The sequence below is a fragment of the Prionailurus bengalensis genome, chromosome B2 (genome assembly GCF_016509475.1).
Source record: "Prionailurus bengalensis isolate Pbe53 chromosome B2, Fcat_Pben_1.1_paternal_pri, whole genome shotgun sequence".
In the NCBI taxonomy this organism is placed as follows: domain Eukaryota; kingdom Metazoa; phylum Chordata; class Mammalia; order Carnivora; family Felidae; genus Prionailurus; species Prionailurus bengalensis.
The window spans coordinates 97,863,092-97,887,830 of NC_057349.1; the positions used below are offsets into that span (position 1 = coordinate 97,863,092).

General features: G+C 45.0%; 1 protein-coding gene across 1 annotated transcript in view; it reads left to right on the forward strand.

Moving 5' to 3' along the window:
* FOXO3 (forkhead box O3) overlaps nt 1-10,527 on the forward strand; it is a 126,754-nt gene extending 116,227 nt beyond the window's left edge. Inside the window, exon 4 of the mRNA XM_043592065.1 lies at nt 5,739-10,527. The gene's annotated coding sequence lies outside the window, so the exon portion shown is untranslated. The remainder of the gene's footprint in view (nt 1-5,738) is intronic.
* The last annotated feature ends 14,212 nt before the right edge of the window (nt 10,528-24,739 follow it).

Sequence of the window (24,739 nt, forward strand, 5' to 3'; positions counted from 1 at the left end):
TTAAAATAATAGGTGCTCCATAAGTGTTCGATTTGGGGGTTTTGCTCTGCTTTCAAGGAGTTCAGCATATTGGGAGTTCAAGGTCTAAAAAAGTAACCATCTGAGCACTATGTGATTAAGTGCCAGGTGAGTGGCTTAGGAGTTTAGTAGTGAACAGCCTGGGGAAGGTGGGGCTGGAGGACTCCTCTCGACACATGGGTTGATTCACCTGTGTGGGGGAAGCAAACCAGGCAAAGTGTGATTGAACCTGACCATCGGGTGAGGAGGGTTTGAACCCATCAGCAGTAGTGGGAAACAGAGCCTAGGTGAGGACAGTGGAGCCTGAGCCCACAGGTCTCTGCCAGCTAAGTTTTGGGGATATTATAATTAAGGTTACATAACCATGAGTCCCAAAAGACCTAAACATCACTTATAGGCTTTTGCCTTTAAAACGATTCTTTAAAAGATGTAATACAAATTTTACATGCTATGCTATGTGGTTTGAAAATCTAAGACTCTTAAGAAAATATGAAATCTCTACAACTTTACTGTCAATGGTAAATTAATATGTATCCTATTTCTGCCATGGTAATCACCATATTCGACCCTGGAGGCATAAAGGCTATTGGCTAACATAACCTCTGCCCAATATAAAGACAGAGATAGGACATTCTTCAGTGAAACGTATATTAACCATCAACAATCCCTGCAGTTTAAGCCACAGGACAGTCAGTGCCTCTCTGCAGGTCAGCCCTGCCTTCATCCCTCAGCTGTGACACACTAGGATTGTGGTTCCTTCTCCTGTTTCTTCAGTGGTTTATTAGTACAGCATAAAGGCTGCGTGGAGGGCAGTCCACACTAGGTCCAGATTTTGAAGTGTCCTGGAGGGAAAGGCTTGTCAGCGGACTCTCACCAGCCTTCACAGACAGGCTTCACCTGCCCCCTTGAAGAACCCAGGAATTACTGGGATGTAGCAGAAAGGAGTGCTCACACAGGTCAAGCTTTTACACAAACTGAACTTTTTTTTTTTTTTTTTTTTGGGGAATAGCATGGGTAGCTGAGTGTCTTTCCAGTGTTACCTTTGCCATAAAAAGCTTCTTATAGTAACCTTTCCTATGACATCCCCACCTTCTCTATAAATATTTACTTGCCCATTAAAAAGCATCAGAGGGGCGCCTGGGTGGCTCAGTCGGTTAAGCGTCCGACTTCGGCTCAGGTCACGATCTCGCGGTCCGTGAGTTCGAGCCCCGCGTCGGGCTCTGGGCTGATGGCTCGGAGCCTGGAGCCTGCTTCCAATTCTGTGTCTCCCTCTCTCTCTGCCCCTCCCCCCGTTCATGCTCTGTCTCTCTCTGTCTCAAAAATAAATAAATGTTAAAAAATAATAATAAAAAAAAAAGCATCAGAGCCTATAGGCCGTATTTCCTAGGAACTTGACTTTCCTTAAGTGAGGCTCCTCAAACAATACAAATTTGGCCTCTAGCCTGACCAAACTTCCATACCTGTTCTGTTTCTCTCATAAATTATTCAATGTCAAAAGTGGCAAGTTGACGGCATTTGTCAAAATGTATTTTTGTAGAGCTGCACCTCCTAATTCCTCTTCCCTGGCAGTCATGGAGGATGGCATGATTTGGCCAGCATCACAGGCAGACGGCTGGGTTGTAATCTGCCAGATCCCTGCTATCACAGGTGACCACCAGGCTGGTTCTCAGGTGCTTCCATAAGTCATCTTTATCTCCCACTCGAACCTGGAAGATACTGAAAAATTACCAAATTAAACCAGAGTGTTGGGTCCATCAAGTGTGTTCTTGAGCTGCTCCACGTTTGGGCTGTGAGGATGGGCTCCAAGGGATCTGCTGCCATTTTGGCACTCCCAAATGAGACGTGGCTGCCTAACCCAAGATGCAGAGAAATGCTGTTTTTCCAGGGGTGACACGAGCTACAAAAGCCTCAGTGGATGGTGGCAGATGGTTGTGGCTCATGATGGATTTGGTATCCCGGAGATCCCTCTGGGGACAAAGCAGAGATGGTGACAGGCAGGCATTTCTTTGTTCCCTCCTCACAAGTGGAAACATTCAGATAGTCTGAAGCCCTCACCTGTTCTCTGAACTCCACATGAGGTTTCCTTGTCAGATCGAGTGAGCATTGATTCATTTCTTTCTCTGTCCTAAATATTCCATATTTAATCCCCAGCTTATCCTGGGGTTGCAGGTTTGGCTTAAATTAAGTTTATGTTTAAAGAGTGGGGAGAGTGGTGTTTCACTTTGTGTTTTCCAGGCAGACTTGCTCCAAACATCTTGCGTTTTAGCTAGGAAAGCAGTGGATAACCTTCCCGGATTTGTGGGTGTGTGAGCTGCATGCTACTGGCTCGTTTTCCTTCCATGTCGGATTTGGTATTGGGGTCCTATTCCTTTCCTCTCTGCCAAAAACATGAAAACACTACTGAGAAATCCAAATTTGTCACAGTGGAGTTATGTTGTGGGAGGACAGCAGTAGGGACTTTTATGTTTTATTTCCAGATTAAAGTTGATTGGGGTTGTTATGTTTTGTGTAGAGTTTTTTGGAGGCGTTGCCCTTTCTTAGAACATCATGTGATTTAGTGGTGATAATTAGGCAGAAACTTGTCTTCCCTACAGATGCCAAGATTATAGAGGGACTTACTCTCACCAGAGACCAGATGACAGCATCCATAGATATTTTTAGAACCGGTCTCATCATTTGGCTTCTCCATTTCATTTTCCTTGCATTAACAGCCTGATTTCAAACTTAACTGGGCAGGGAGAGGGGAGAGAGGGGACCTTCTCCTTATTAAAGTCACTGATGGGACAGAGCAACATTTTCTTTTCTTTTAGGACAACATTTTCATATTTATTCTTAGTTGGCCCTTTGCCTAGTAACTGCAAAATGATAGCTGCAGTTCTCTTCAGCTGTATGCTTCCTTTTCCTTCCAAAAGTTTTGCTTAATCTGATGTGTTTTTAAACTTAGCATCAGCATACTTAAACCTTAGTTCACTTAAACGTCTTACTTTAAACAATGTAAGAATGGGGGAGCTTCATTGAAACCTACCAAACTTGTACCCAACCTGTGCATCATTAAATTCCCAGCTCGGGAGCTGGTGTCATCATTTAAAGTGCTTCATCTATTTTTTCGGTCATTGATAGAGTCAGATAAACGTGTGCAAACAGTGAGCCACTAAAGAACAGCTAAAAATCTAAGGCAGATAAGGAGCTGTGTTCTTTGTGACTATTTTTAATCATAGAGTCTTCCTAGTGAATGGTGATTTGGTGTCCCTTTTAGAAGAATGCTTGTATTCTGTTCAACATTTATCTGATTTCTTTATGTTTTCAAAATATTTTACAATCTCTTTGCTTTCTATTGCAGAGAAGAGTCACCTTTATGTCCTGTGGAGTGAAATTTCTTTATTACATTTGTCCTTGTGAGAACTTCTTCTAAACCTGGGCCTCTCCTCTCCTGGCTTCTCTTTTAAGCACAGGGGGTTTCCTGAGCAGATTGGGAGGCATTGCCTGAGAGACCCCCAGGGAGCACCAGCACTTAGTGCCACTGGGGGCCCCAACCCATTCTGTAGAAATGGAAAGAGTTCTGATCAGTGCATTGCCTTTTTAATGATAACTGTTCCCAGAAGATTCTGGGCTTTGTGATGACGGAATGTGTATTTGGCCTGGGGATTGTTGTGGGTTGTTGCTCTAGACTGCCCAGTGTGGGCCTCCTGCCCCTGGTTTCAGGGCTGATGCCCTGTTCTGCTTAGCATGATGCCATGTTGAAGGTTATAGGTGCCCTCTGCCCTCTTCCCTCCTACACTGACCCAGCTCCAGCATGAGAGCAAGCTGCATGCTCTGCCTCTGTACTTGGGGAATGAATTATGTCACCTTCCCAGTATGCACTGGTTTCCATGGCTGAATAATTAACACCGAAGGGAACCAGGATGGGGTCTGAATTAGGTAATGCTTTACAGCTTCTCCCTTGGCACCTGGGGACCGTAGTCCCCTGACAACTAATTGCATAGTGATGTTAGACTGTGGTTTATTAAGTGTTATTTGAAGGAAGAAACCAAATACCCTTCCGAAGAATATTGTCTGTACCTCTGTCCATTCACGCCTCAGTGGTCCCAGGCAGAGTAGCTAGAATAGCACTGGCTCACCCTAGATGGCTAAATTCCTCACAGATACTTAGATCTGGTATCTGTTTTTAGCTTTTTCTTTTTTTTTTAAGTAATCTCTACACCCAACATGGGACTCGAACTCACAACCCCAAGATCTAGAGTCACATGCTCTACTGACTGAGCCAGCCAGGTGCCCCTCTTTTAGTTTTTTTTAATGTTGTGAAATCAACAAGTCCGGGATAATATTGTCTAGTACCTTTACAAAGCAAAAAAATCCATCAGCCAGGGAAGCTGGCTGGGTGGGGAAAGGGGCCCTTTTTTCCCTTCGTTCTTGTCACTGCCTCCGATAAAACAACCTAAGTACTTCTGTTTGGAGCTATAACAAGGGTAATTGTGACCATAGGTATGTAACATCATAAACACTAGGCCCTGCTGTCTTTCTGAATATTGGTAGTGAAAGGTAAGATTGCCAGCCAGTCCAGCCACAGAAGAGACTGAAGTCATAAGTACATTTGTGAAAATTCCAAATGAACCTAGTATAATATCTGTTCTAAAGAGGGGAGAAGTAGATGTCTGCAATGCGTGAGCATACTGGTGCATATTTCGTGACTTGCTTGCCTTCTCGGATGAGAAGATCGTGAGTTCCTGTTGCTTCACTACCACTTTTCTATCCATTTCTCAGCTGAGAGCCATTTTTCCCTACCACGACAGCTGACGCTGTCTCCATAAACAAAAGGTCTTAGGTCTTGAGGTCAGCCTTGTCGATTCCTTTAGCTACATCTCTATGAGTACTTTTTTTTTAATCCTTTAACTTTTCTGGGCTCAGGGGTCACATGAAGTCTGATAAGACTGTAAATTCAGATGCTCTGAGAGGACCTCTCTTGTGCATCACCATTGAAGACTGTTGGAGGCAAAATAATAATAAGTTGTTAACTGCTAAAGGGATGTTTTGTGAGAGGGCTTTTTGGCCGTATATGTGTGTGTTCTATAATTGTTTTCTCTGCAGATTCTTAATATAAAAAAAAATTCCTAAGACAGCCCACTTAGAGATCACTTACTCCTTTCATGGTGAGCGAAGTCAAGATAATCTCTGTCCAGCAGTACAGACTGATTAAACCTTTGTGGAAAGTGGCCATTTCAACTCCCCCTGATACTGGATGGTAAACAAGGCCAGTGAGTCCATATAGCCAGTGAGAGAGAACCAGAAAAGCACCGCTGGTCTGCTTAGGGTGACCACTTTTTATGATTTTAGCATGAAAGGTCCATGTCCCAGGACATCTCTCAATCTGAAGTCGAGAGCAAAACCCCATCTGTACCCTGGACTTACCTATCTTAAAAAGGCCTATTGAAACACCACCTTTCTTTGTTAACCTCCCGAAATGGATGACCTCGTTTCCTCTAGGCTTTTTCAACTTGAGAGCATCTTGTAATGAAGCCCAGAAGTGAGGTAAGTAGTCTCCATGCTTTATCCTGGGTTTTCAGACCTCTGAACCTAGTGTAGCAAAACAGCTTTACTATGAGTACTGTTAGCTTGGAGGTGAGGTGAGGGGATAGGAGGCTGGTGAAGTGTGACCCTGAGGTGCCTACGATTGCTGTTTGCATGTTCCTAATCACCTCTGGTTTTCTTTTCTCCTTCTGCAGACCCTCAAACTGACACAAGACCTACAGAGAAAACCCTTTGCCAAATCTGCTCTCAGCAAGTGGACAGTGATACCGTTTACAGCTTAACACCTTTGTGAATCCCGCACCATTTTCCTAACCCAGCAGAGACTGTTAATGGCCCCTTACCCCGGGTGAAGCACTTACTCTTGGAACAGAACTCTCTATATATAAAGTATGCAAAATCTTCCTTGTACGGGGTGATGAGCCACCTGCCAGCAAAGGACAGCATCCTGTCAGCACCACCCACCCTCGTTCAGAGCACACCGTGAGCTCCTGTTGGCAATTCTGTGGTGTATTCATATCACGATGGTTTATGGGATGTTTTAAGTGTTGTTTTTGTGTTTGTTTTCCTTTGACTTTCTGAGTTTTTCACATGCGTTAACTTGCAGTATTTTTATGTTAAAATGTTAATCATCCTTCCCCTGGCAAATTTAAAACCAGAAGGAAAATGTTGTACCAATTACTGTTCTGGCTTTGGTCATCACAAGCATTTGAACCCTTGGAACTCCATAAACTAACAAATTACGTAAACCAGAGGGGGATTTTCTTTCTTCCTTTGTTTGGTAGAAAACTATCCTTTTCTAAAAACCAAACGATGGCACAACTGTTTGCTGTGCACACCAGTTCAGGACTGAATCCTGCACAGGCAAAACAAGTGGAGTGTGGCACTCGACCCAGTGTGTTTTAGTTCTGAGGTGCTCAGGGGGTGAGACCCCCAGTACCTAGTCTACAGTTGCCAGGTCAGTGGGTCTCTTGGTCTCCTGGCATGATCCTCAGCTAATGCAGTGAACAGTGATGGTATGTGGGTTAGAAATTAGGATGTTTTCAAGAATGAAATCAGCTCAGCTGCCCACTCGTTGCCAAATACCACTAGAGGATTTAGTTTTAAGGAGAAAAGGAAAAAAAAAAGTAGTCCTGGTTTGCTTTGCAGAAGAAATGAACTCACAGCAAAGATTGCATGAAAAGTACAAACCGGAGTCACTATTTTCCTAAAATATACACCCTTGAATATTTTCAGCCTTGCTGTGTATAATCTGATCTACTAGACGTGTATGAGTGAGAGGCAATAGCATACAAACTGATTTATATATATATACGTGCGTATATATATATATACATATATATATACATACACACACACGCGTGCACATATATATATAAAAGCTTAGACTGTAATTGTACAAGTGACACAATGAAAGTACAAGATAGGGCGGTTTTGACTTTATTTTGCCCCACTTTTCTGCTTCTATGGATTTCATTTTGTTTTGTTTTCAAAAAGTTATGGTGCTGTATAGGTGCTTTCTGTTTAACCTGGAAAGTGTGATGATATTAGTTACCCTCTTTGGTAGACAGAATAGTTGGGAACACCTTTGGTACATATGAAACTGTGTAATGAAGCTCTGATTAGCACAGCATATGCATACTTCTCCAAAGTGATATATGAAGACTCTTTTCTTTGCATAAAAGCATTAGGCATATAAATGTATAAATAAATTTTATCATGTACAGTACAAAAATGGAACATTCTGCATGGACGTTAGGAATACAGGCTAGTATTTCAGCACAGACCTCCCTGCATGAGTTCTCGCTGACACTTGCACTGTGCAGTGGGCACCGACTCCCTTCCACCAACACAGACGTGCCACCCCACCCCTGCACCTACCACCGGCCGCCAGGGGCCCCTTTGTGCACCTTTGCTTTATGATTCCTCTGGGGGTGATATTGGTGGTGATAACAGCTCCTAGCATAATGAAAGTTCCATTTGACGTATTGTCACACGTCTTTCCCGCCTCGCGTGGGTTGTCATGTTTGAGTGATGGCCCTGTTGATTTCACCCTGCCTTTTACTGAATCTGTAAATTGTCGTGCAATTGTGGTTATAGTAGACTTGTAGCAATATTGCCTTTTCTAAACTGCTACACGTTTGTAATCTTCATTTTAAAAGTATGTATAATTTTTAAAAATATGTATTCTATTCACGTGGTCTGCTTGTCAGTGAGACAGACTTTTGCTTACTGTATTCCTTTATAATAATGCTAGCCGCTTCCTTGATTCCTTGGTAGTCTACTATATGCAGGAACTGTTGAGCATCCGTGAAAGAAGGCTACCTCTCTGGGTTTCTAAGAAATGCTGCCCTGGGTGGGGATACAGTTTAGAGGCAGCCACAGCAGCTGTGGGGACCGAAGGGTATAGGGGTATCAGGTACTAGGAAAATCCAGAGGGCTTACAGGAGTAGAGCCCAGAGAATTTCTCTCCTGAACTCAAATTAAAAAAAAAAGTAAACTAACAAAAATATCTATTTGCCTTTGCAGTTTTATAGACCCTGATTGCCACCTTGGCAGTAAGAAGAGCAACCCTCAAATATGTTTCAACTTTAAAATGTTGAATTCCTTTCAGACATGTGGCATCTCATTTATTCTCCTTTTTTCTCAATGTTTGTTAGATTTTAGGCAGAATGTCTGACAGAATGTCCTAGAGCCAGATTATAATTTAATCTAAAACAGCTGAGGGAGGGACAGGAGGTATGAGAACAGGGCTGCCACAGAACACGTCAAGAATATGGAGGGGAAGGGGTGCTTTGAATTTGTGTGTTTTTTTGTTTGTTTTTTAATGCAAATAGCATCTACGTGTCGAGCATTGTGGAGAGTTGAGATCAGGACAAAGTCCAGTGCCAGCATGAGTTCCAGGTGGGAGTCAGGCAAGAGCGGAACAGTTAGGCCTATCCAGGATCACAGCAGCACTTTTAGCCATGGCCACTGCCAGCTGGCCCTCCACCTGGAGGCCAGGCTCCCTGAGACTCACTGGGTTCTTAGGTGGTCAGACGGGGCAGAGGTGCGACCTGACCTCCATTTCTTATACTGAGACTGCTTTCAGGAAGGCCCACCATGTGGCGTTCTGGGTGTCATGGGTCCTTCTCAGTAAGCTTTCTGACCTGGAGCCTCTCAGTGGAATACTTAGTAGGCTCCGGGGGCCCAGCAGCTGTAATGTTTGCATCCTGATGAGAACTATTCCAGGCTGTCCTCAGCCTCTAAATAAGCTGCTCTAGGGAGCCTTCCACTTTCTGATGGGAAATTAGAAGAGTAACTAATGTTGAAAACATGACATGTACTCTGGGGTTCTGTTCTCCCTTCAGGTCTCCAGAACCAGATACCTTTTACCAAAGTCAGAAAAGAGCTTTATCGTAAGCCTTCACTGTCCTGGTGTGAGAACAGACTGCCAGGTTCAGCGTACCCATTAACTGTGAATGAATCTGAGGTCGATTTCCTTTATTGCATCCTCTTCAATATAATGATTGCTGAAACACGTGTTTTCTAAAAATTTCACAAGTTTGTCTTTCCTGTTAATGGGAGGATTACACACACATGTGTAGTACGAGGTGGACTTTGTGTGTGTGTGTGTGTTTGGTATTGAGTTTGGGTATTGTGTGCGTGTGTCACTTCACCACCCTGAGGTCAGATCCTCATGACTCCTAGCTCAGGACAGCTCTGCCAGGTCTCAGGGTATCATTTCAGGTGGCTTCTGATCTTGTTAAAGATGGTAGGGACAGACTTCATCTATACCCAGTGGACCCCGCCTGAAGAAGAAGGAACATTTGAATCTCTTGGAAAGACCTTCAAGAGTAAAGCGGTCATTCAGCCAGTCCTATTTTGCGTGCTCATGCCATGGGCTGGCAAAGGGAAATACAAATGTTACCCTTTCTCTCTGAAAGCAGAAGCAAACCCTGATAGCTCTAACTCTGATTTCCTTTTTCTTGCTGTAGTTGGGGAACATTGTAAGACTAGGCATACCATTGTATTTTTTAATTTAGCAAAGTTTTTTTGTAGAAATGCAATCACTGGCAAAGAGGTACGAAAAAGCCAGCCTCTCCTAAAGACTGGGGGCAGCAGGCACGATGAGGGTAAAGCGAAGCCCTTGTGAAATCATGTCTGCCAAACAAGATCTTCATGCAGCTGCCCAAGTAACTGAAGAGTATATTCTATTTGATCTAAATCATCAGTAGATAACATTTTATGCAGTTTAAATGAATGAACTATTTTCCTCTTTAGTTTTATTTGTGTGCGCTTTTCTTTGATGAATGATTGGTTCTGAGGCCTCTGCCACACTCCAGAATTACTTTTGTGGCTGCTTTAAAAAATTGAATGTCTGGTCACTTATTTCTCTAAAATTATCTCATTGCCTGGCAATCAGTCTTCTCTCGTATACTTGTCCTAGCACATTACATACATGGGAAATGTAAACAGATGTGAAGGAGGACCAGAAAAATGAGTTAATACTAAAAAAAAAAAAAATGTATTGTGCGTTTTGGCTTCACATGTTTAACTTTTTTAAGAAAAAAAAGTTGCATGAATGGAAAAAAAATCTGTATACAGTATCTGTAAAATTGTCTTACCTGTTTCAATTTCTTGCTCATTCCCCATTCAGACTAGAATTAAATATGGTGCATGGCCATATTCAAACACCTAAGAGTCAAGCAGCTGATACTTTGGTTTGAAGCACCTCATTCTTTCTTTCCAAGCGAACACTATCATATTGCATTCTTACTGAGGATTTTGTCTAACCATATGTTGCCATGAATTAACTCTACCACCTTTCTTCCCAAAAATCAAAACCAGTTTGATTTGGGAATCTCCCCTTTCCAAATGAAATAGAGATGCAGTACTTAACTTTCCTCGGTGTTTGTAGATATTGCCTTGTGTATTCCATTTACAGCCGTAATCTAGTTTGTAAACGAGATGGTGACGCATGTAAATAAAGCATCAGTGACACTCTGTCTCATTCCAAGACGTCTTTTGTTCTCTCTTCCCCATCCTTTACCTCCAGACATGAACTAGCTGCGTTTATGTCAAGGTCTTCCTTTGGAATTCCTTCACAGGCTGGGAGAGGCCCAAAGCTTGAAAGACTCTGTTGTCAACTCTCTAAACTGAATAATCTAGCAAGCTTTTTCTTCAGCCAACTTTCAAGCTCCACAGACAACCAGACAATTTAATAAAAGCAGATTTATGGCATCATTCATGGTGGCTGATCGTCATTTGGGTGTGCACAGAATCATGTTGCCCTGGAGGAGCTTTAAAGTAGGAAGGCAGGATTTAGACTCTCTGCCTTTACTGAGTGTCGGAGATTTTGACCTAATAAGGTCCTCCTTGTGTGAGAGCAGCAGATGAGCACCGGTCATCAACAGAGCCTTCCTGCATATTGAAAATCACACACACACAATATTTCAAACTTCTGGTGGCAACAGCACAAATATTTCCTTGGTATGTACGTTTAGGGCTTCTCAGACAAGTGAGCGGGAACCCCACCCCATCGTAAAACTATCCCTCATAGCCTGAGTGGCATTTTTCATTTTAAAAGACATAAAAATGTTTCATCTTTTAGAAACTCCCTAGGATTGGGTTCAAAGTCCCAAGGAATATGATGGACTCTTATTTCAGATCAAGTAGGTAAATAAGTTTGCCCTTTGGGATAAATTTTCTATTGGTTGAGAGTCATGCTTTCAGAAGTTTGTCCTTATCATTGTTTTAATTACCTATGAAGGTAAAACCTCAACATCTTCTAATACCAAAGCCAACTGGGAAAACGTATTTAATTTGATTTTGTCTCCTAAAAGATTAAAGATAGAAATCTAATACTAGCTATCCTAAGATTCTCAGTAGGGAGTTCTCCTAAACCAGGTAAAAATTCAACCAAAAACCAATTAAAGTTAATGATCAACAATTACCAAGTTAAGTGTGGCAGTGGCCCAGACTCTGATGAGCACCAGGAGAACCAGGACCTGGGCCCTGCCCCCATGAGTTTAGAGGTATTTGCTCCACCTTGATGAATAAAGGGCTAATTCTTGCTGACTCTCTGCTTCAGCTTCTGGGTTAAAAAAGGAAGAATTTGGATTAATCTCTACAACACTTTAGGGATTCAGTTTTGCAAATCAAGTTCAAGTAATGAGGGCAAACCTTTAAGCTAGCAAATGTGACCTGCATTAAGCCAGTCACACACACAATGGCTGGAATACAGGGGTCGAAGGTAGAGGAAGGTGGAATTCCTGGCTGCTATCTGCCAGATGCTCCACCCCATCCCCACACAGCCTGTCCCCTGGGACATGGAAAAGAAGGGAGATGGCTACCAGGGAAGGGTTGGCAATGGGTAGGGGAGCATATTGGTAGCGTGGAGGTAAAGAAAAGAGCGTTCAGAAGGGGACTTACCTTAGCTCTGCTTTTATCTCCAGCTGAGAGAAGCAATGGTGCTGGGCTCTGAGGACTAGACACCTTTGGAACTGGAGGAAGAGGAGGACTTCCTTCCAAATTTGAATGAGGAAAACTATCAGCAATATGTAAGACCTGAAGGTGTGTGTGTGTGTGTGTGTGTGTGTGTGTGTGTGTGTGTGTGTAGTTCTGCCAAGTGACTGTCCTATAATAATGGCTCAAAACTGCATTGTTGCATGTCTTCTCTGAGGACTTCCTAGAAACACTACAAACATCCCCACTCCCACTCAGGTAAGAAAAATGTTGATTCCCTTCTTGTATTGGCACAGGGCCTCCTCTGAATCCTACCTCACCCATCTGCACCTACAGTGCCAGGCACAGTCTTTGTCCCAGAGAGATGGGCCTAAAGGAGCTGGAGTGAAATGTAGGGCTGCTGGCACGAGTTCTTACGTGGGTGAATCCTACGAATGATATACTAAGAATATGATGGAGGGGCAGAGGACGTAAAGCCAAGGTGACCCAAAGGAGGGGAACATTTGAACAGAAAGGCAAAAATGGGTTGAGTTTTCTGGTTCAAGTGATGAATCTCAAGGACAGAGGAGGCAGGAAAGATTGGACCGTATTTGGGAAATAGTGAGTAGTGGGCTTGTTTGGGGCTTAAAGAGCTCAAGGAAGACCAATGAGAAGTCAGACAAGGAAAGTGGGCTGCTAGAAAATTCTAGAACTGTGGCTTGGACTCTGATAGTGGAATGGGAAGAGGGCAGGGACCTATTTTGAGTGAGCCTTTAGAAAGGGCACACCGTGGGAGGTGGATCCTAGGAGGAGGATGTTGAGGAAATGAGAAGTCATGGTTTTTCTGGAACTATTTTCACAACATGCTACCCACAGAAAATGATGAGTGTATTGCTCATTGGGATGACAGAGAAAGCTGCTCCAGGTCCCGGGCCCTAGAAGCTGCCCCAAGGCTGACAGGTTAATAGTTCTCAGCATCCTTGTGACTTTGCAACCCAGGTAAGAGTCCTGATCTAGCGGAAACCACAGAAAACTTAGTTAAGTCCAGAAGATTTTGGCTTTCAACTCTTTACCTTGTGTGCAATTTTAATTTATCAAAGTGGGAGTGTATTACTTTTATAAAGACACCTACAGTTTCATGCTGGGACCTATCCCTAGGAGACAAATGTCCATTTTACCTGGCAATTGGGTTACAGAATTTTTTGTCAAAATTATCTTCATTTTGTTGCAGTGTATTTAAAAAAAAAAAATTTGAAAGGTAATGCATTTGCATGAGCCAAGGTGGAAAGCCTGGCTTTGACTCCTAAGACTGCAAGAAATAAGCAATAAGGTGGGAGAAGGGTATTAGGGTGTAAAAGTGGAGATAATGAGGTGACTGTACTGTTTAAAAGGAATCTGATAGGGGCGCCTGGGTGGCTCAGTAGATTGGGCATCCAACTTCGGCTCAGGTCATGATCTCATGGTTTGTGAATTCAAGCCCCACGTTGGGCTCTGTGCTGACAGCTCAAAGCCTGGAGCCTGCTTCAGATTCTGTGTCTCCCTCTCTCTCTGCACTGCACCCCCCCCCCCCACCAACTCATGCTCTGTCTCTCAAAAATAAATAAACATTAAAAAATAAAACATAAATAAAAGGAATCTGATAAACGAATAGTATCACTGCAAAGTTATGTCTTCATAACTTTGGATTTCCATAATTTCATCCTATTAACATCTTAAATATCAGTATAGGGAATACCTAGCCAGAACAAAGGAGTATTACGCATCAATTAAAATAATAATTATGAAAGCTCTTCATATATTTAGAAAATGCTCATATCAGATATGCTCTTAGAAATGTAATTATTGCTGTCCTATTATAACCTTATGTATTAATATTAGAAAAAAAGAACAGAAATAGTACCGCCAGTGTAAACTATGGCTGGGGAGAGGTCCTAAAAAGGAAAAATGCAAAAATTGAAATAATTCTTGTGACACTTTTGGCCTCAACACTGGACCTTGGACCTCAACTGTTGCCGCCATGAAGTATTCCTCAGTCCCTCCTCCAAATTCAAAGTCAAAGGGCACCTGCTGGAGCCCCCACTGGCAGTGGCATCAGGAACCACAAACCATGTTCTGCTCCAGTAGGGGAGGAGGGGCTCTTCCTCCTGCCGGGATATTCCTATTGGATGACTCCCTCAAGTAGGAGGGGATGCTCATGCTGGAACCTGTCCCCACAAGACAAGTGTCTTTGGGGTTATGGAATTTTTGGTTAAAATTATCTTCATTTTGTTGCACTGTATTTTTAAATACTTTGAAAGTTAATTCATGCACAAGATCCAAAAACCAGAAAGCATGTAGATACACGCAAGAATGTTTTCTTTTCTTCCCTGGTGTAGTTGTCCGCATTGTTCCTCTCACCTCAGAATTTATTGTGCATGCTTCCAGGATTTCTTCTGCACCCATAAGCAATAAAAACACAAATTCTTATTTCCCCCTTTTTATTACCCAAAAAGTACATTATACACACTGTCAGGCATCTTACTTTGTTAACTACTTTCTCACACATAGAGAGAAAATATCAGTACATAGAAAGCCTCCTCATTTTATAGTACCATAGCATCCCATTGTATTATTATATCATAGCTCATATAACCAGCAGTCCCCTATTGATAGACAACAAATAATTGTTTCTAAATGTTATTATCAACAACACTGCAGTGAATAACCTTATACATATATTACATATGCACGTAAGTATCTTTGTACAATTAATACCCAAATTTGGACTTGCTGGGCCAAAGCGTACATGTACATTTGTGATTTTAACAGAGATTGACCAAACTGCCCTCCAAGGTACCAATTCACCTCACCAACAATATAGGAGAACCTCTGTTTTCCCACAGCCTCGTATTTTTAATGTTTTAAATTTTTTTTTTGTAACTTTTATTTATTTTTGAGACAAAGAGAGACAGAGCATGAATGGGGGAGGTTTCAGAGAGAGGGAGACAGAATCTGAAACAGGCTCCAGGCTCTGAGTTGTCAGCACAGAGCCCGACGCGGGGCTCGAACTCACGGACCGCGAGATCGTGACCTGAGCCGAAGTCAGCCGCTTAACCGACTGAGCCACTCAGGCGCCCCTGTTTTAAAAAATTACATTGCAAGTCTGTCTTTCCCTCTCCCCCTCCAAACTTCTTTTAGTACTACCTAAGGTAATGAGGGCCCGGTGCGAGGGAGGGATGCAAGGTAGGAGGGGCTCAGGAGGCAGAGTCAGGGCAGCCTGGCAATGGCTGGGGACAGAGGAGGAGCTGCTGGCGCTCAGTTAAACACCCATCCTTGTGCCAGCACGCTGAGGATCGTGGTGCCAACCTGTCCATCCAGTCTGGCCACAGGCCCCACCCCTCACGCCACCAGCTTGGACCGCCCAGCCTCAGGGTCAGCAGCCTGACCTCACAGCTGCGCTCCCTTACCTCCCAGAATTCCAGAGGGGAGCTGTCACCCGAAGGAAACCAGTCTGGTCTCTTTGGCACCAAACCACACACCTAGACCTATTCATGGCAAGATTGCACAAGCAGCTGGAGAGCAGCCCAGCTGGCTGGGCATGGGGAGAACAGGGCCACTTGTGGGCCAGGCCATGACCCATCGGTGCCCCCCGCAGGCCTTTCAGCTCTCAGAGCAGGGCTGTCCCTGGGGGCGGGGGAGGGGGGGGTTATGCGGCCTCAAAGTTCTGGCTGGCTTCTCCTCCTAAGTGGGGGAAACCTGTCCCTCCAAAGGAAAAGCTCTAACACTCTCCTGTGAGCTGGTGCCCCACGAGCTCTCCTTCTGCCCTACCGTGCAGGTAGGAGGGGGAGCCTCTTCTTAGCACAGAAACCAGGAGGCCAGCTTTTACACAAGAGGAAACTGAGTCACTTAATGACTAAGCCCTTCATGTCTCTGTGGGGAGCCAGTGTCATGGAGTAGGGGAGGGAAACTCAACTCTGAAATGGGACAGATGTTGATTTGAACCCAGCCCTACCTGTTCCCTAGCTGAATGATGATTAGGTGGGTCAATTAACTTCTCTGGGCCTCTGTTTTTTCTCGTGTGAAATGGGAACAAGGCTGCCTGTGTTGTGAATTGCGAGGATCACCTGAGAACATGCCTGTGAAGGATTGCAGCGTGCTTCCCCATCAGCAGGAGACCTTCATCAGAGTCCTCTCTGTTTACACACAGCCCATGGGCCCACACACTGTGGAATGTTGGATTTTTTTTTTTTTTTAGTTGAAGTATAGCTGACACACAATAGTTGGAACAGTGGTTGCAGATGTACAACACAGCGATTTGACAAGTTTGTAAGTTATGCTGTACTCGCTGCAAGTGTAGTTACCGCCTGTCACTACGCATCACTCTTACAACACCCTGAACTGCATTCCCTGTGCTGAGCCTCTCATCCCTGTGACTTACTCCATAAATGGAAGCCTGTATCTCCTGCTCCTCTTCACCCATTTGCCTGTCTTCCCACCCTCTCCCCTTTGGCAAACCATCAGTTTGTTCTCTGTATTTAAAGGTCTGGCTCTGCTTTTTGTTTGTTTGTTCATTTGCTCTGGGGTGTTGGTTTTTATCATGTAAACATATAAAACAAACTTTGACATATTAATGAGCCCCATCAGTATAATTAGACTGCGCAGTAATTAAGCATGAAAGGTAACCAACTTGTAAAGTTTTCCTGCTCTCATTTTCTTTGATGTTCTTTGGGATCTGTTAGCAGTACCCGTGTGCATGGTCCATGCTGTGTGCAATAGAATCATCATCATGATCACAAAGAACTCAAATGTCACGGGGGGGGGGGGCTGTTGGGAGGCTTGTTTCTGGTCCTAGCTCTGCCATTTAATACTGTGTGGTCTTGAGGGAGTTATTTCCCTCCTTGGGGCCTCGGGTTTCCCCATCTGCAAAAGTCTACTTCAGGAACATTCCACACTTCATAAGGCTGTCATTATGGGCCCAGATATGGAGCACACATTTCACAAGCCACAAAGCAAGTACCAGGACCACAGATGCTTCTTTGAGTTAGGAAGTCGGCAAATGTTAATACATTCGTTTTCCAGAAGGGAAACTGAGGCAGAGTCCAAAGTGGGTTTAAAGGTTCGTGGTTTCTTGCTACTCCCCAACCCTCTGCCTTCAAAGCCACACACTTTAGGCTGTGAGACCCTGGAGAGAGGGTTGGGGTACAGCGCACCCTAAGGAGGCAGGAAAAGGATGGCAGAAAAGGAGGCAGAGATGGAGGAGACCCAGGGGGAAGGGGACCTGCGGCAGGGACCGGCAGGGGAGGGGGTGGGGGGAAGGAGCTGCGCGCGCCGTACACAAATGTTAGCCCTATAACCGGCCTGCTGGCATTACAGTGAGACTCTCTAATTTGTGTCCTAAACAAGTGGAATGACACAGGCAGCGCCGCAGGAAGGGCTCTCCGACAGACACAGGGCGATCCCCTGCTCCTTTGAAGGGTACCAGGAATGGCAGCAGGCTGGGAGCCACTGGTGTATCGAAGGGAAGCTGTCGGCCCCCCACTCCCCTACCCCTGGCTCTCCGCCCCTGTCCTCCCGCCACCGCCACCCGTGTGTGGGGGAGGGGCAGGGGGACAGGCAGGCAGGCGGAGAAAGAGGCCTCTGAGTTGCCCTCTCCCGGATGTGCCTGGATGGCATTTCCTCCGTAGACCCCTTCCTGCCCAAGGCACTCTCGTGGCCCTGCTGGGTGCTTGGAGAACAGAATGAAAGCGAACTTCCCTGGGCGGTTTAAAGCTTTTAATTGCCCTATGTGTACCTCTCAGGCCGCCTCTCTCCGGCTTGGCCCTGCCCAGGGTTAGCTCCACTCTGGGACAGTCAAAAAACTTTCCACTGGGGCCTGATTCTGTACATTTAGGTTCTTGTTAAGAGAAGCCACTTGTTAACTACAGAACTGAAAGCAAATGTAACTTGGACAGCAGCGAGACGTTTCTATAATAAAAAATGCACGGTTGGAAAACACTCCTATGTGCGAGCCTGTGGACCTCCTTCTTCAGAAGCCCGTGGTGAGTGGCACCACGTGGATCTCAGACTCAGACACCGTGATGGGGCCGGCCTCTATCCTCCCTGTGACCTCGGGCCCTTGTGGTTTCCTGGGGGTAATAATACCTTCCTTTAGGATTCTTATGAGGATTAGAGCTAATGCATACAAACACCTACTTACTTATTTACCCTAGAATTCAACGCACACTTCCTGAGGGCCTACTGTGTGCCGGCACTGGTCTAGTTAGTGGTTAAGAGCTCAGGTCTTTCATTTTAGAGATTCACCTCTATGGAGCTTCTGCTCAAGAGGATACTTCATTAAAAAAGAAAAAAAGAAAGAAGAAGAAAAGAGCTCACCAGCCTTTAGAAACAGAAAAGTAACCTTAGTCAGGTTACCTAGCCCCCTGCACCACCCTTTTCTCATCTGATGAATGGAGAGGACAGTAATGCCCCCTACCTGGCCAGTGTTAGTGTGAGCGTTAAATGAGATGCTATGCCACAGCACTCAGTGTCTGGTACAGGGCAAGTGCTTGATGAACTTTAGCTGTATTTATCAGTACTTTGGAATTGCTCAATAAATCAAAGAGCGTAGATTTTGTAACTGGGTTTCTAAAATGTAGTCGCTCTACCTTCCAGTGACAAAGGAAAGCAGATGAGCCCCTGTGGGGATGAAGGGAGCTTGCTAAAAACTCGGATTCCTTGGGTCCATTTCAGAAGTGCTGAATCCGCATCCAACGGGGCCTGAAATTCTGCCTTTTCAAACATTGTTTTTCATGATTCTGAAGTACACTAAAGTGTGAAAATTCCTGGGAGTAAGAGGTAAAAATGCTCCGCCATTGAGGGGGATTCTCTGTGGTGTGCAGAATAATGGCTCCCCCAAAGATGTTCATGTTCTGATCCCTGGAACCTGTGACTATGTTAGGTTACAAGGGGGAATTCAGTTAATAGTAAACTTTACAATAAGGAGATTATCTACCCAATGTAATACATGTGTCCTTAAATGGAGTAGAGGAAGATGGAAGAGTTAGAATCGGCGGAATGGCATTGGGAGGAAGACTCCACTGGCCTTGAAGATGAAGGAACGGCCCCTAGGGTGAGGGATGTGGGCAGCCTCTAGAAACCAGAAAAGGCAAGAAAATGGATTCTCTCATAGACCCTCCAGAAGGAACACAGCCCTGCTTGATTTGAGTCCCATGAGACCCATTCTGGACCTCTGACCTCTAGAATCATGATAAATTTTTGTTGTTTTAAGCCACTAAGTTTGTGGTGATTTGTTACAGCAGCAACAGGAAAGGAAAATGTCCTCTTCAAGCACGTTGGATTCGTGTCGCCAGATCTGGAAGACCCATGAGGCCCAGCCTTGGGCTAGGATGGGAGCCTTGAATGAGGGGAGCGACAAGGGAAGGAGCCCAGCTGCCCAGCTGAGGGCTGCCCTCATGGATTTGCTGACGCTCTTTTTGTTATTTTGTCCTTGTTCATTTACTCTCTGATATTCAGGACGGCTGTTGAACAGGACTCATATACATCAGGGAGGCTCAGAGTGTCTACAAACTGCAAACAATCTGGAGGCCCAGGGGATCTCTATCATGTTTTCCACCTCAACCAAGAGGGCCTGAAGCACCTGCAAATGGCCCAGAACCCTGAGGAAAGGGAAAAGAACATTCCAGGAACCTCCCAAATGGAGTGGAATACTCCTTCCCCACACCCAGATTCTCTGGAGATGGGAAGATGAAAAGCAGTTCTCACGCCCACACCCTCCCAAGAGTGGGCCTTGCAAGGACTTCCACATCCCTTGGTTCTTTGCTCTCCAGGGGCTCCTCTGGCACTGGGCTAGCCTGTAGCCCTTCTTCTCCTCTCCCCCTGCCACTCCCTTCCCTGCCACCTCGTGCTTCCCCTGCTCTCTGACCTGCTGACACCCACTGAGTGGCAGGCACTGTGCTGATGGTTTTACATGCATCTTTTTTTTTCTCCTGATTTTATTATGAAAATCTTCAAACATACAGAAAAGTTGGAAGAGTGATGACCCATATTACCTGTCACCTCAAGTCAACATTCTTTACTTATTTTGAGGGAGAGAGAGAGCGCGTGCATGTGAGCAGGGCAGAAGGAGGGAGAGAGAGAATCCTAAACGGGCTCCTGGCTGTCAGTGCAGTGCTGTGCAGTGCTACTTAATCTCACGAGTTATGAAATTATGACCTGAGCCAAAATCAAGAGACAGACACTCAACCAACCAAGCCACCCAGGTGCCCCTAGATTCAACAATCCTTAACATTTGCCAGGTTAACACATATATAACACAGGTGTGTATGGTTTTGTTTTTGCCAAATCTTTTGACAGCTCAGCCATCATAATACCTTTAAACACCTCGGCATTCATCTTTCAAACCCCGTAGGATCCCTGCAAAGTCAGTACAGGTATTGGCCCCAGTTGACACCTGCAAGATTTGAATGTAAGAGTTTGAGATTCTAAGAAATGGACTTTCTTGCCCAGAATCACGCAGACAGTGAGCAACAGAACTGAGGTTTGAAGCCAGGCTCTCATCCTGTCTTCTAGTTGAATGGTTCTAGAGCTCGGAATTATGGTCATTGCAGAAGGCAAGCCTCTGGCTTTGAGTTTCTGTGAAAAAGCTCAAAGCATTTCGGAGAGACAAAATTTCATCTTAAGAATAGATCCTTAAGGTCAGAGCTACCACTTTCCAAGAGGTTGGGTATTTTCCGAGATGCCAGGTTACTGGAAAAGATGTTCAAGGTGCAGGCCCCAGAGGAACAGATCGTTAGAGATGCAAGACTACTGCTGCTGGAATGAGGTAACGCTTTGGAGCACCCCATCATGTACCTGAATGTTCTCCCATCCCAAATCGCCGTGAAATTTTCCTAGTTCACTACTCACTAAATGTGTGAATAGGACTTCATCCCCTTTGACTATTCGACACTCTTAAAGTCTTATTTTACTTTATTTTTAAAAGATTTTAGGGGCGCCTGGGTGGCGCAGTCGGTTAAGCGTCCGATTTCAGCCAGGTCACGATCTCGCGGTGCGGGAGTTTGAGCCCTGCGTCAGGCTCTGAGCTGATGGCTCAGAGCCTGGAGCCTGTTTCCGATTCTGTGTCTCCCTCTCTCTCTCTGCCCCTCCCCCGTTCATGCTCTCTCTCTGTCCCAAAAATAAATAAACGTTGAAAAAAAAAATTTTTTTTAAATAAAAAAAAAAATAAAAGATTTTATTTTTGAGCGCCTGGGTGCTCAGTCAGTTAAGCATATGATTTCGACTCAGGTCATGATCTCTCTCTCAGTTCATGGGTTCGAGTCCCACGTCGGGCTCTGTGCTGACAGCTCAGAGCCTGGAGCCCACTTCAGATTCCGTCTCCCTCTACCTCTGCCCCTCCCCGTCTTGCACACTGTCTTTCTCTGTCCAAAATAAATAAACCTTAAAAAAATTTTTTTTAAGATTTTATTTTTAAGTAATCTCTATACCCAATGTGGGGCTTCAGACAGAACCAGCCAGGTGCCCCCCCCTTAATGTCCTATTTTAGCTTTATATTTCAGAAATGGTGAAACATAGATGTGTTCAATAAAATACAAAATTTAAAGGGAAGGGGGCCTGGCTGGCTCTGTGGGAAGAGCATGTGACTCTTGATCCTGGACATAAGTTCAAGCCCCAAGTCACCATGAAGCAGGAGACAGGCTAATTGTCCTCATTTCACTGGTAGAAATTGCAATGCATACAGGGGCGTGCACATTATTCCCAAATAATGAAGAAATGCTGAATGGTGGGTCTCAAAATGTGGACCATTAGCCACTTGAACCCAAACAACCTGGAAAGCTTGTTTAAAATATAGACTCCTGGAGCGCCTGGGTGGCTCAGTTGGTTAAGCGTCTGACTCTTAGTTTCAGCTCAGGTCATGATCTCAGTTTGTGGGTTCGAGCCCTGTGTTGGGCTCTGCACTGATGGCATGGAGCCTGTGTGGGATTATGTCTCTCTCTCTGCCCCTCTCATACATGCTCTCTCTCTCAAAAATAATAAATACATACATACATAATAAAAAATAAATAAAATGTAGACTCTGGGGTTTACCAGGGAATCAGGTCACCAAGGGATGGGCCCCTCTTAACACCTTACCCAGGTGATTGTTCCTAACCCAAGCCAGAGAACCAGTGGCTAAATTCCCAGACTATGACACCACACTAGGTACACTATTCTACCTACTGCAGCATTATACGATACTATGGGACTCCCTGCCAAATCGCTCTGCTTTCTCAATGACCCATTTGTAAAAATTCTGAGTAGTTTATTTTTTAACTTTTAAAAGTTTTTTCTTAATTTACCTACCATAAAATTCACTCTTTTTGATATACGGTTCTAGGAGTTTTAACAAATGTAACCCTGTAACCCCAACCACAATCAGATAACAGAACAGGTCATAATCCCCCCAAACTCCTTTGAGTCACTCCTTTCTAGTCAGATCCTTCCCGAAACTTACCTCTGGTAACCACTGATCTCTTCCTAGTCCTGTAGTTTCGCCTCTTCCCGAATGTCATATAAATGGAATCATAGAATACATAGCCTTTTGAATCTGGCTCTTTCCATTTAGCATAAAGCATTTGTTGCACGTAACAGTATTTCATTCCTTTGTTGCTGAGTAATATTCTGTTGTGTGAATGTACCATGATTGTTTATCTTTTCCCCCAACTGAAGGACATTTGGGTTGTTTCTGGGCTTTGATGATAAACTCAATGATCCAAATTTAATTACACTGATTCTTTTCCATGGAAGAATAGCAATCTCATATAGTACCAGTGATAAGGGAGGGTAGTAGGTAGAATGAAGGCAATAGCTCACATATGGTTCCTGCCAGTGGGTCATCTGTTTAATGGGACAGGTTCAGGACTTAAATTTGTCATTATGATAAACCTTCTGGTCTTCCAAAACCATAAAAATAACAGGGTCTTACAGAGTGCCTCAGAGCCTATTTCTGACAAATGAAATGAAAGGCTCTTGGCATGTCAGACCCCAGAATTCCCCCTGAAACCACCTGGGTGAGCCTCTCTTGTCTTGGAATATGTTGTGTCCTGTGGCAGAGTGAGAGTCATCAAGCACCATCATCCTTCTCTACAGTTTATGATGCTTTTGCCCAACTGGATCTATCTGGTCTTCCAACAGACCCAAGAAGGAAGAAAGGAAGATATTTTTACTTGCACTATTTTGAAGATGAGTTTGTAGGAGCTCAAGGAAGCTGGTACTTGTCCAAAGTCAATGAGTCCCTTTGGTGAGGAAGAAACCCTAACTCCAATCCTCAATCCGGCAGTTTCCGGTTTTAAAGTTTTTTTTAGAATGGTGATTTATCTCTTGAATCTGCACATTTGAGAATCAACTCTTCTCAGAGTAAGTGATGGGGTGGGCAGAAAGAGAACCAAGCCGAGTTCAAATCCTGCCTTTGCTTGCTGGCTGCGTGGCCTCAATGTTCTCACAAGACAGGTGACACTGTTACTACCTCCTACTTAGTGTTCAAAGCTGAGAGGTCTCAGAAGAGCTAATGCAAGTGGGTAAGGCATACAAGGTACTCCATAAGTGGCCGCAATTATTATCAACGTGGTTCCTTAGGAGAAACTATAGAATGTGTACACCATGAACTCCGTGTGGTGGGTGCACTCTGCCCCGAGCAGGATATCCGAGGCCTGATTTTTCTGGCACTGACAGAGGAAACCAAGGGGTTAAGGAGGAGGCCTGGAAGCTGGCACAGCTGCGGACCATTCGTTTCTAAGTTTCTGAGGAGGGGCTGAGGGACACAGCTGAGGCAGCTGTGCTCAGGGACGCTGAGGGTGTCTCCGTGGAGGACACTGGGCTGAAAGCTTTGTGTTTCTTATTTCTGAACTTGGCTTTACACTCCGGAGGGGAGTTCTTCACGTCTGAGCTTGGTGTTTGAGCCCTGGCGCTGGTGGTTCCCGCAGTCAATGGCCCGCCATTCTTTGTGAGGCAATATTGCTATTGATGTCGGGCCAGGGTGGTTAGGAAACGGGATCTTCCAAATGGGGACTTTGTGGTTTGGCCACACCGAGCTGTGCCTCCACAAGCACAGTTGGGGGTTGAGACAGTTACCCACAGGGTGGGGCTTGAGGGTGAAGTGGTGTTTCTCCGCCGCTGCACTCCTTCCCCCTTCTCAGCAGCATTACCACGGCCCTGTGTGGCCATATCGTGGGCTCAGACTCCACCAAGAGAAGGGGCTGTGTGGGAACGACTGGACCCTGAGGAGGCTCCTGAGAGTGAAAAGCAGGAGACCAAGGTGCCAGCTCTCTGAAGGATGAACCGTGTGCGCTGCCTGCCTGTCTCCCACAGCCCAGGGCCCTGTCCAAGACCCGGGCCAAGAGGTGGAAAGGCGGTGGGCCTGGAGAAGTACACTCCACCCTCTCTGGGAAGCCTTTTATGTCCTCCAGACAGCCAGAGGCGCCTTCTGCCCTGACCTCCCGCAGCCCTGTGTCCCCTCCTCTATGCAGCCCTTGTCAGTGTATTGTAATTACTCGTGGGGCTGGCGGTGCCCCCACCGCACCTACCACACGCAGCCATGCCAGCTGCTCAGAACACATTGATGGAGTGACTGAATGGATCTGAAGAGACAAAAGAAATCTGAAGATAGCTCCCAGAAGGAGCTGAAGGGGCTTCTGGACAGGGAACCACTTGCTCTGCATTTTTTGCCCTGATGGAAATCCTCTCACAAAAGAGTGGCAGCTAAGAGCCCTCACTCCTGCCCTCTGAGTTCGATTTCCTTTGAAATTCTCCTTCCTTTTTA